Consider the following 10,905-nt stretch of genomic DNA (forward strand, 5'->3'; position numbering starts at 1 on the left):
CGTCCCCATCTCCCCTGCACCTGTCAGGAGGGATGAGAGAGTGTGTCCGTGTGATGAAGTGCCACACTGAGGCCAGTGAGTGACTATCAGCTAAGCCAACGCTTAACACAGCCAGTGGCCTCTGACTGACATCTGACCCTCACACAGGGCTCAGCTCTCAGAGACAGCTAGCTCCAGAGACGCCCAGCGAGGACAGACAGCTAGCTCCAGAGAAGAGGACAGACAGCTAGCTCCAGAGAGGAGGACAGACAGGTAGCTCCAGAGAGGAGGACAGACAGGTAGCTCCAGAGAAGAGGACAGACAGGTAGCTCCAGAGAGGAGGACAGACAGCTAGCTCCAGAGAGGAGGACAGACAGGTAGCTCCAGAGACGCCCAGCGAGGACAGACAGCTAGCTCCAGAGAAGAGGACAGACAGGTAGCTCCAGAGAGGAGGACAGACAGCTAGCTCCAGAGAGGAGGACAGACAGCTAGCTCCAGAGAGGAGGACAGACAGGTAGCTCCAGAGAGGAGGACAGACAGCTAGCTCCAGAGAGGAGGACAGACAGGTAGCTCCAGAGAGGAGGACAGACAGCTAGCTCCAGAGAGGAGGACAGACAGGTAGCTCCAGAGAGGAGGACAGACAGCTAGCTCCAGAGACACCAGCGAGGAGGACAGACAGGTAGCTCCAGAGAGGAGGACAGACAGCTAACTCCAGAGACACCCAGCGAGGAGGACAGACAGGTAGCTCCAGAGACACCCAGCGAGGAGGACAGACAGCTAGCTCCAGAGAGGAGGACAGACAGCTAACTCCAGAGACACCCAGCGAGGAGGACAGACAGGTAGCTCCAGAGAGGAGGACAGACAGCTAACTCCAGAGACACCCAGCGAGGAGGACAGACAGGTAGCTCCAGAGACACCCAGCGAGGAGGACAGACAGCTAACTCCAGAGAGGAGGACAGACAGCTAGCTCCAGAGAGGAGGACAGACAGCTAGCTCCAGAGACACCCAGTGAGGAGGACAGACAGCTAACTCCAGAGAGGAGGACAGACAGCTAGCTCCAGAGACGCCCAGCGAGGAGGACAGACAGCTAGCTCCAGCGAGGAGGACAGACAGCTAGCTCCAGAGACGCCCAGCGAGGAGGACAGACAGGTAGCTCCAGAGATGCCCAGTGACTGCGAGGAGGACAGACAGCTAGCTCCAGAGACACCCAGCGAGGAGGACAGACAGGTAGCTCCAGAGACACCCAGCGAGGAGGACAGACAGGTAGCTCCAGAGACACCCAGCGAGGAGGACAGACAGCTAGCTCCAGAGAGGAGGACAGACAGCTAACTCCAGAGAGGAGGACAGACAGCTAGCTCCAGAGAGGAGGACAGACAGCTAGCTCCAGAGACACCCAGAGAGGATGACAGACAGCTAGCTCCAGAGAGGAGGACAGACAGTTAGCTCCAGAGAGGAGGACAGACAGCTAGCTCCAGAGAGGATGACAGACAGCTAGCTCCAGAGACACCCAGTGAGGAGGACAGACAGCTAACTCCAGAGAGGAGGACAGACAGCTAGCTCCAGAGACGCCCAGCGAGGAGGACAGACAGCTAGCTCCAGAGAGGAGGACAGACAGGTAGCTCCAGAGACGCCCGGCGAGGAGGACAGACAGCTAGCTCCAGAGATGCCCAGCGACTGCGAGGAGGACAGACAGGTAGCCCCGTCATCAAACAACAACACTAGGACTCTTGGTCACCAACTCTTGACAGAATTACAAATTAAAATACTTCTCTCTGGGCTTGTTAAAGTCTCTCTCTCTCTCTCTCTCTCTCTCTCTCTCTCTCTCTCTCTCTCTCTCTCTCTCCCTCTCCATACTGCAGGGAGAACAACAAAGGATAAGCCATAACAAGGACACGTCGTGTTTGGAGCTGTGAAGCGACTGTTGCACCCCCATCCAGAGAGAAACCTTCCATCTCTGTCTCAATCTACAGCACCAGGCAGCACCCCGGTAAATGATTTATACAATGGCCAGTGTGATGGTAAAACTGAAATGTGTTTTTGTATGGGCATTTTATCAACCATGTCTTTATTTCACCCAGAGAATTGAACAAAGTGTGACTTTGCTTTGTAATAGGGATGGGCACGAGTAATGTTTTCCCAGATCGAGAACGCATGGCAGCAGCAATAACAAGATATTGTGTGAATCACACACACACACACTACCGGTTTTATTATGTCTCGCTCCGCAGACATAGCAATGCACAGCAATATACCCAATGCTTAATGTGTATCGTCAGTCAAAACAGTTCCAAGTTACCATTTGTAATAATTACATTACCTCCACTCTGTCTGCAACAGGTCTCTCCGCTCATGGAACGCCAGGTTCGTATCAATACTAGTCTATGAACGCTACGCAAAGTGGGCAACATGTTGTTGGCGCAATTTGTAAATGCACGAACACAAACCACTGTTTTTAACTTTTAGATAACGCTAAGCTCTGCTCCACAGCTGACCAGTGCTGTCTTCCTGCAACAACTCGAGCCTTGCGGGATTTCATAGCGAGATCTCTGCTTCAGTGGCACAAAGAAGCACTATTGGTCAAATAAATAATAATAAAATAACGAGCACCCTCAAAAACCACGAGTTCTGTTGAAACGGCGAGTACTATGTAAGTAGGGGGCGAAGGGCCACTAGGGCGCATGGATACGTCAGGTGGAGTTAATCAAGTGAGTGAATGAGTTAGTCATGGCGTGATGCATCTTCTTGACAGATTCACCGCCACTATGTATTTTTCATTATATTTAAAGCAGAAGAGTCTGACCCTGGGGAAGTCACCAATCACAGGAGTGGGGAAAACAACTGTCCCAACAGAATAGACTAGTCATTCAAATAAAGATTTTTACATTTTTTGCAAAGATGTCTACATTCTCAAAGTTTCTAATGTTTGGTTTAGCCTAATTGTTCCTACAATGCAAGACACACAGTGTAACAGGACCATGTATTCCTGTTATACAGTAAAATACCATAGGCAAGCTGAGAGCATTGCTTTATGTCTACTGTGATTTTCTTTATGGACATGTGGCCTATGTTGAATTTGTATACATGTATTATATGAAATGTATTGTATGCTGGTATTTAATTGATGGCAATGTGCAACAGCTGTGTATGTTACATGGCATTCAAGATGGTGACTCTCTTGAGTCTGAGCCTTTAGCTGCTGGAAATGTCACTGCATAATAACAGTTTAAAAAGAGAGCCATTCGGTGTGCGGATCTTCGGGGACCAGAAGAGCGACTAAGTTTGCCCGTGTCTGAGTCAGAGGCGTGTGTCTGAGGCCCTCCGCTCAATCACCTTCACAACCATTGATCTGTGATTGTAAGCAGGCTCGTTCATGTCCCGCCTGGGGCACGAATGATGAAGCAAATCCATAATCCGCTAAAAGGCCATTACACATCACCCAAATCACCCATGATGACAAATCAACTTCTATGGGAAAATCCATGTGTTTTGGCCATAATTACTTTTGAGGATTCCACCAGGGGGCTTCAGACTAGAGTGATTGACTCTTCCAACATAAAGCGATTCCTTTGAAAGGATTCCATGAAAGGGAAAAGACGTGAAGACGACTCAAAAGTGGAGGGTGCTTACTATAGGTGTCCTAAAAGCACCCTGCGGTTTAAACAAACAACCCACCCCCGAGTCGTTTCCTTTAGAATCGTTCCTGGACGGAACCTAGACGAGACGACCGGCGGTCGTGCGCTCGTCCGCTCTCCCGCGCGGCGGGGCCTCCGGAGCGTTGCCGGTGACGACGTGACTCGAGTCGGAGTGGCGAGCGCGGAATGTGGGGGTCAGCGGCCCGCCTGGCGGAGGTGAAGGGAGGCGGGTCAAAGGTCGACCACTGTGGACCGAGAGCCGCGGTTGAGTTATTCTTTTGGCTTTTACATGGTGGAGGGACTGAATAGACACACACATGAGACATTTTAGCAAGTAGCCGAGGTCTTGTCTCACACTCACACTCTCTCTCTTTCTCACAGCAGCAAGGTCATCCTCTCTCATCACGTGTTTGGGTTTTTTTCTGCTCCCAGCCAAGACTAACAAGCGGCTGAGTTGTACTGGTGAATAATTAACCGAGAAGAAGAGCGAGCGGGTTCAGATTTAGCCGCGACCGACCCGGACAGAAACCCTGGGTTTCCCAGCGCGTCGAGAGACTGACCCGTGGGAGAGGCCTCGTCTTTTCAAGCCAAACAAAGCGAGAGAGAGCGAGAGCAAGAGCGAGAGAGACGTGCCGTCTTAAACACACTGTTCCCCCCTGAGAGCTTTGATTGGAAAAGTACAAGCTTCAAAAAGGATATTTGCTCTGTTTTTTTCCTCCAACCCGCCACCTGATGACAACAGCCCATGGTGTTGAGCAATATAATTATTGTGCAACACCTGCCATGATTGTTCCGTCAAAGAGCCCAAAAGCAATTGGTTCAGAAAAGTTTACAAAAACACTGCTCTAGAAAAGCTTTTTTTCTTTGAAGTAATACTGAAAACACTATCTAGACTCAAGTGTCGTATGTTTTCAACACGTCGAGGAACATTTAGACCTGGCTAATGTTTCATCAGTAAACAAAACATGTTTTTTTTTTTTTCTTAAAGTTGTTGAAAAATAAAAATAACAAAAAACCACCAATGGGGATTAAAAGAAAAGAAAAAAATACATTTTCAGCTGCTCTTTCTAACTGAAATTCTTGGTATCTGAAACCTTAGCTCCCAGATTGCCCAGGGAGATAACGACAACTGGAAAAACTGGTTGTTTGGCCTCGAAGTAGGCCTAACACTGTCTCACAGCAGGGTGCCTCACCTTAGCAGCGGTAGCTAGGGGACACTCTATGGCCCCTCTATTCAAAGTCCTCTGAAAAAGTAGGGGAGGGCTCGCACCAGACAGGGCAATTTGCCAGAGAGCCAGCCAATAGAGCTAAGCCAAGACAAGGTTAAACTATTGTTTTGGCTTAACAAGCAACAGTGAACAGGGACAAAAGCTAAAAGGGACAAAAGAATAGTAAGAAAATACCGCTGTATTGAAGTGTAGCACATCAAGTTATTCTCTTTCTTTAGCAAGAGGCAAGTTAACTTTGGTTTTGTTGGGACATGGAAGACAAGCCCAGCAAGACATTCAAAAAACACACCTGTGTTGAAGTTGCATTAGTTTTTTCCCCTCTCTCTCTCTTTCTCAGTTAGAGCTAATCCACCTTTGTTTTCATCATTAACATGGGCACAGACAGACAGTGGGGCACAAAATGTCACACTTACCCATGCATGTCAATTAGGTCCCTTACAAATAAATCCTTTTAATTCCTTTTTATTTTCTTCCTTTATTCTTTAGGCCGTTATTCCAGAGAGTGAGAGAAAGAAGAAGAAGAAGAAGAACAGTATCCCAAGTCCTAGAAAAGAATATCCAACGGTATCCCAAGTAAAGATTGTCCCCCGGTTAAGTAGTCTCTCTCGAGGAAAAAGCGTAAAGGTAAGACAAGTCGGCTGTGGTCCCGCAGTTATTCCATAGACGGGGGGGGGGGGGGGGGGGTCGTCTTGCAGCTCTCCGGCGCTATGTCTCCAGCGGAGGTTATAGACTAATGTGGTGAAGGGAGAGAGGGAGAGAGAGAGCTCCTTCAGAGGCAAAGCTGTTTCACAAACTGAGCTTGTTCAGGGGGCAGCCTGGGAGGAGCCAATCCACACGTGATGTCATAGGTGTTGGATTTCAACGTGTGAAGGAGGAGGCAGGCTGGGGAGCCTTACCTTCCTGAACTTTGACCAATGAGAGACGTGCTTTTGGAGTTCACCTGCGTGCATAAAAAAAGAAAAGGTAAGAAGGAAAAGAAGATTTTTTTTTGAGGGTATGAATGGACGATGTTATGTGCTTCACTTGGGTGTTTTATATCCGTTACTATAGGGAGGGAATGTAGCCGAAATAGTATGTGTCAAAACTAATGTAGACCGTAGGGGTGGGGGGATGGAATCGATACGTAGTAGTATCGCGATACTTTGCGTGGCGATACTGTATCGATACAGGGACGCCAAGTATCGATATTTAATTATTCATAAAAAAATATATATTTATTTTTAATTTTTTTGTATATATTTTTTTTATAAGGAAGTTGCATTGTTCATTTCAATACCTGTAATAGTACAGTAGTCCACACACGCACATGTGCATTCAGTTAAGTTGGAATATGACTGTAATACAAACAGTTCAGTTTGTCAGGTACATGCAAGTAACACAGATTACAGTGTTTACATCTGTCTGCTTGAGAAAATACCATGTTCTGCAATAAAAATTATTGAAGTGAGATGAACAGACTGAACTTTATTTTATTAGATAAAACATGTTGACAAAGTTTTACTTTGCAGTTGAAAAAAGGTAATAAATCGCAATATATCGGAATATTAATCTCGCAATACTCAGCATTAGGGGTGGGAATCACCAGTTTCATCACGATACGATACGATATTGATTCTTTGGACAACGATACAATAATTTTCCGATATCACAAAGTCTGCCACGATACGATACGATTCGATTCAGGTGCCTGCGATCGATATGAGATAATATTATATGCCCATTTAACACAAATCAGTAACAACAAAAAAAGGCAATGGAAATATCATTTGACATTTTTATTTTTGAGCTCTTCCAGACATTTAAATGAAAAACAATCTATTGTTTTTAGTACAAATAGACCTCCTGTTCACTGTTTTTGGTTTGTTTTTCTTTTTTTCCGATATTAATCCTATTCACTCACTGTCACAGAGCTGTATTTTGGCTGGAAAAGGCACCACCTCCTAATAGACAGTCTCCTCCCCACCGCATGTATATATTCTCTCCCCGCCGTATGTATATTTATCTCCCACCCACCCACCCCCTCCAAATGTACAGTCTCCTCCCCACCGTATGTATATTTCTCTTCCACCCACCCACCCCCTCCTAATGTACAGTCCCCTCCCCATCATATGTATATACTCTGTCAGGATCTATGGGTAACAGTGCTGTATATTTGAATACCGTTTATGTCACAAATGTATCAGTACTAAATACCTGTATGTCCCTATGCCATAAATGTCATGTATGTTGTGTATGTCATAATTGTCGATATGAATAAAAAATGGGGGACCCTGATGTAAACAAGACAAAAGTCTTTCTCTGGTCTGCATCCCCTTAACAATTGTGTGTATTGAGCCGTACTGTATTGTACCCATTCTGCAATCTGTTAAATAAAGTTTTCATTCATTCATATTGGGAGTCCGAAGGTGCAGTACCGGCCAGATCCTGGTAGTGGCGCTGTCTCGAGAATGCAGTCCTTCCCAGTCCCTGATGGACCTCTGCTGTTCTCTCTATGGCTCTATCAGCTTAGCTTAGTTAGCTTACGCTAACGCAACGTTAATTTCGGTATTTAACGCGACGTGGGCATAAAGGAATGGCGAGGATGGAAAGCACCATTGTGGGGGGAAAAAACAACAGGCATTATTTCGGGGTCGCAAAATAGGCGGACTCTGAAGCAATACTGTCTAACGTCTACACACACACAGAGATATTGTTGTTGCGGCCGGGCGGATATGCTCACCAGGGGATTTTCAAAATAAGAGTATCGCAATATGAATAGATCTTTTTACGTTGCATCGATCCTATTTGATAATTGATAATAGATCGATCTGGATCGATGTATCGTCCCACCCCTACTCAGCATATCGCAATATATTTAGTATGGCAATACTATCGTATCGTGACTCAAGTATCATGATAGTATCGTATCGTGAGGCCTCTGGTGATTCCCACCCCTGGTAGACCGCCCCAGATATACAACAACAATGCCACAAACCCTTAGCTGCCAGATATGTACCCCTCCTGCTGACTCACAATTAAAAGCGTCAGCTAAATGACTAAATGTAAGTGTGAGTAGATTTGTAGACAACAATATACAACAATCTATACAAACTATACAATACAAGGTAAAAAAAAACGGTGGGAAAATTTTTATTATTGTACAGCAGCAGTGTGTGTGTGTGCGTGCGCGCGTGCATGCGTGTGTGTGATAAGTGTGTCTGTGTGGTGTGTATGTATACACTATAATATATACTACCTCTTCTGGGAAAATGACTGACTGGCAAACTTGAGTTTGTCTTTTAAGTAGAACATCTAAATCACCTGTCAATTACAATGACCACCCGTGTGAACCCCCCCCCCCCCCCCCCCTCACCCACCTCCCAAAAAACTAAAAAGCACCACGGATCAAGACAGCAAAGTTAATAGGGGTTAAATGTAAGCAACCTTGAATAGATTACGCTCGAGCATTCCTTGGGGACCGCGACAATCAAGTTAGTGATCGTAACAACGTGTTCCATGGCTAATGCCACTGAAATCTAATTTGGTGCCCTCTGGAGAAAAAAACATGAGGGAGGGAAAGAAATATATACAAAATCTGCATTCTCCAAGCAGCAAAGCATGAACCACAAGAACCAAACATGCTGGTTCTCATTCCCTCCGGTCAAACTCCACTAGCCATGGAGCTAATCATCCACAACAGATGTTCAGAAATGTTCAGTCGGATTTATGACAGCTCGGAGGAACAGCCAAGTCAGCCGCTGGTGCTGTTTTTTTTCTCTCTCTCTCTCTCTCCTCCCCCCTCCCTCTATCTCTCCCCCCTCCCTCTCTTTCTCCCTATCTCTCCCTCTACAAGGACAGGGGATTGCACTGAGAGAGAGAGAGAGAGAGAGAGAGAGAGAGAGAGAGAGAGAGAGAGAGAGAGAGAGAGAGAGAGAGAGAGAGAGAGAGAGAGAGAGAGAGAATATGTCAGCAGTACCATTCTCTGCCCCAAAAACTCCCTCCCAAGCTGAGATCCACCATCCGAAACGACAGCGGTTTAATACATCATAGAGCCTGTGGACCTTGGGGAGAGGTTTGCTCATTTATCCCAATAATACTGTGCCGACTGGAACTTGACTCGTACAGCAATGCTCAGACAATAAACACCCTCCTCCTCCTCCTCCTCCTCCTCCTCCTCCTCCTCCTCCTCCTCCTCCTCCTCCAAGCAATGATGTTTTTCATATTAATGGCTTTGCTGAAGCTGCAGTCTATGACAATGGCCTAGAGTTTTTTTGTCCTTTTCGTGAGGCCATGCAGCCTAAATTTAGATACAGTAAGTGTTTGACAGATGGGGCCGCCGTGTCACAGAATGGTGACATGAGCATGCAAAGAGGCGCTAAATAAATAAAGTGAATAAACACTCCAAATCCATTCGGTGAAATGATGCTTGAAGCAGCTTCTGCTAAATGTCCTCGCCGGTACGTCCCCTAAATAAAACGCTGAACCGAAACTCGTCACTCAAAAGGAAAGCGAGCTAATATGAGAATAGTCGATCGGACAACGAGCTTAACAAAGTGAAAGCAAAATGGTTAGATAGCATCTTGAGGAGAGCCTCTCTGGTGAAACCTGGGTTTACATGCAGTCACAGGAAGTCCTTCGTACCGACAGCCATCAGACTGTACAGCGCCACACTGTGCCTCAATGCCTCACTGAGCAGACAGTATAAATCCCTATTTTTTTTATCTAGCACACTCTCAGGAGCAAAACAGAAAGAAGCATTTCATATAAAAGTATTCTGTATTTTTGTATGACAACTAATAAAGAAACTTGAAACCTATAAATCCCTGTATATCTTCCTGTACATTCCTGCACATTTCACTGTACATTTCTCTATATTTTAGAATGTATATCTCTGACTCTGTACCCTTATTCTTATTCTCGTTTAGGTTTTTGACTACCTGAATGCTAATTGTGAGCGATCTGTGGTGCCGAATTTCCCACGGGATCAATAAAGTACTTCCTATTCTATCTATTCTATTTTATTCTACATCTATACCGAGGAGCGAGATTCAGAGAGCAATGTGAGCTTCATGGAGACAGAGTTTCTGGTCTGATGGAAAATGTTTCGTCATTGATTTTTCGAAAGAACGCACCTATAAATGATGTACGCACTGCGCGCTGTCCGTGGGCCTGGATCATGACCCTAACATTTCCTGATCGGAGCATTAATATCATAAATCCATAATGTCCTTTCTGTTGAATCTCTACTTTCTGAAAGCTTGTTCATTTGTCTTGTAGTGTCAGAGAGAGGGACGGATCGCTCATGTGTGACGAGACCAGAGTCCTCTATTAACAATAACAATAGTAATAATAACATGGCTCTGGACCAGAGACTAATAATAATAATAATAACAATAATAGTGACTTCAAAAAGGCAAAACATTTCTGCCTTTAGCCAGAGCCTTTAATTACCGGCATGTATACTTTTATTAAAGGCACTCTTTAGCCTGTGTGGAAAAAAAGGTTACATCAAATGAAATACAATAACACAGGGCTTATATTCGGTCTATATATTGTATATAGATAGACACACACACACACACAGACACACACATGTGTGTTTTCCAATTTGTTAGCCTTGGAAAGAGGGCTAAAATAAATAATCTCAGCAAGAATCCAGCTGGGAGTCTTATAATAAGATATTTGTTCCTTTATTGATCCCCTTTGGGAGATTCGGGTGTCAAAGCAGCATGGGGGAGGGGGAGGGCAGGTACGGGCAGGGTGATAGTAGAAGACATAAATATAGGCAATAACATTTTATGTGACCATAACATTTTTAAAAATAAACCATGTAAACAATATAATTAACCATGAATATAATATAATAAAAAATACACAGTATAAACAAAGTATGTATGCCTGTAATATCGGTTATATTATACAATAAATATGGCAATAAAGAAATGTCATCTGAATGTATTACGGGTGGAACGGTACGCATTCGAACCGTACACCGTTCGGTACGACCTCCGCGGTTTGTGGCATGCGTGTATTGTTCGGTTCAGGGGATGCGCAAAAAAATACGCACATACGCACACACACACACC

At 45.2% G+C, this 10,905-nt stretch overlaps 1 protein-coding gene across 1 annotated transcript in view; it reads right to left on the minus strand.

Moving 5' to 3' along the window:
* Positions 1-5,516, minus strand: part of LOC311239297 (receptor-type tyrosine-protein phosphatase F-like) — a 226,449-nt gene extending 220,933 nt beyond the window's left edge. The window contains 1 exon segment of the mRNA XM_084327604.1: positions 5,254-5,516. The gene's annotated coding sequence lies outside the window, so the exon portion shown is untranslated.
* Positions 5,517-10,905: the final 5,389 nt, after the last annotated feature.

The sequence above is a fragment of the Notolepis coatsorum genome (assembly GCF_963971535.1).
Source record: "Notolepis coatsorum genome assembly, chromosome: 13".
Taxonomy (NCBI): Eukaryota; Metazoa; Chordata; class Actinopteri; order Aulopiformes; family Paralepididae; genus Notolepis; species Notolepis coatsorum.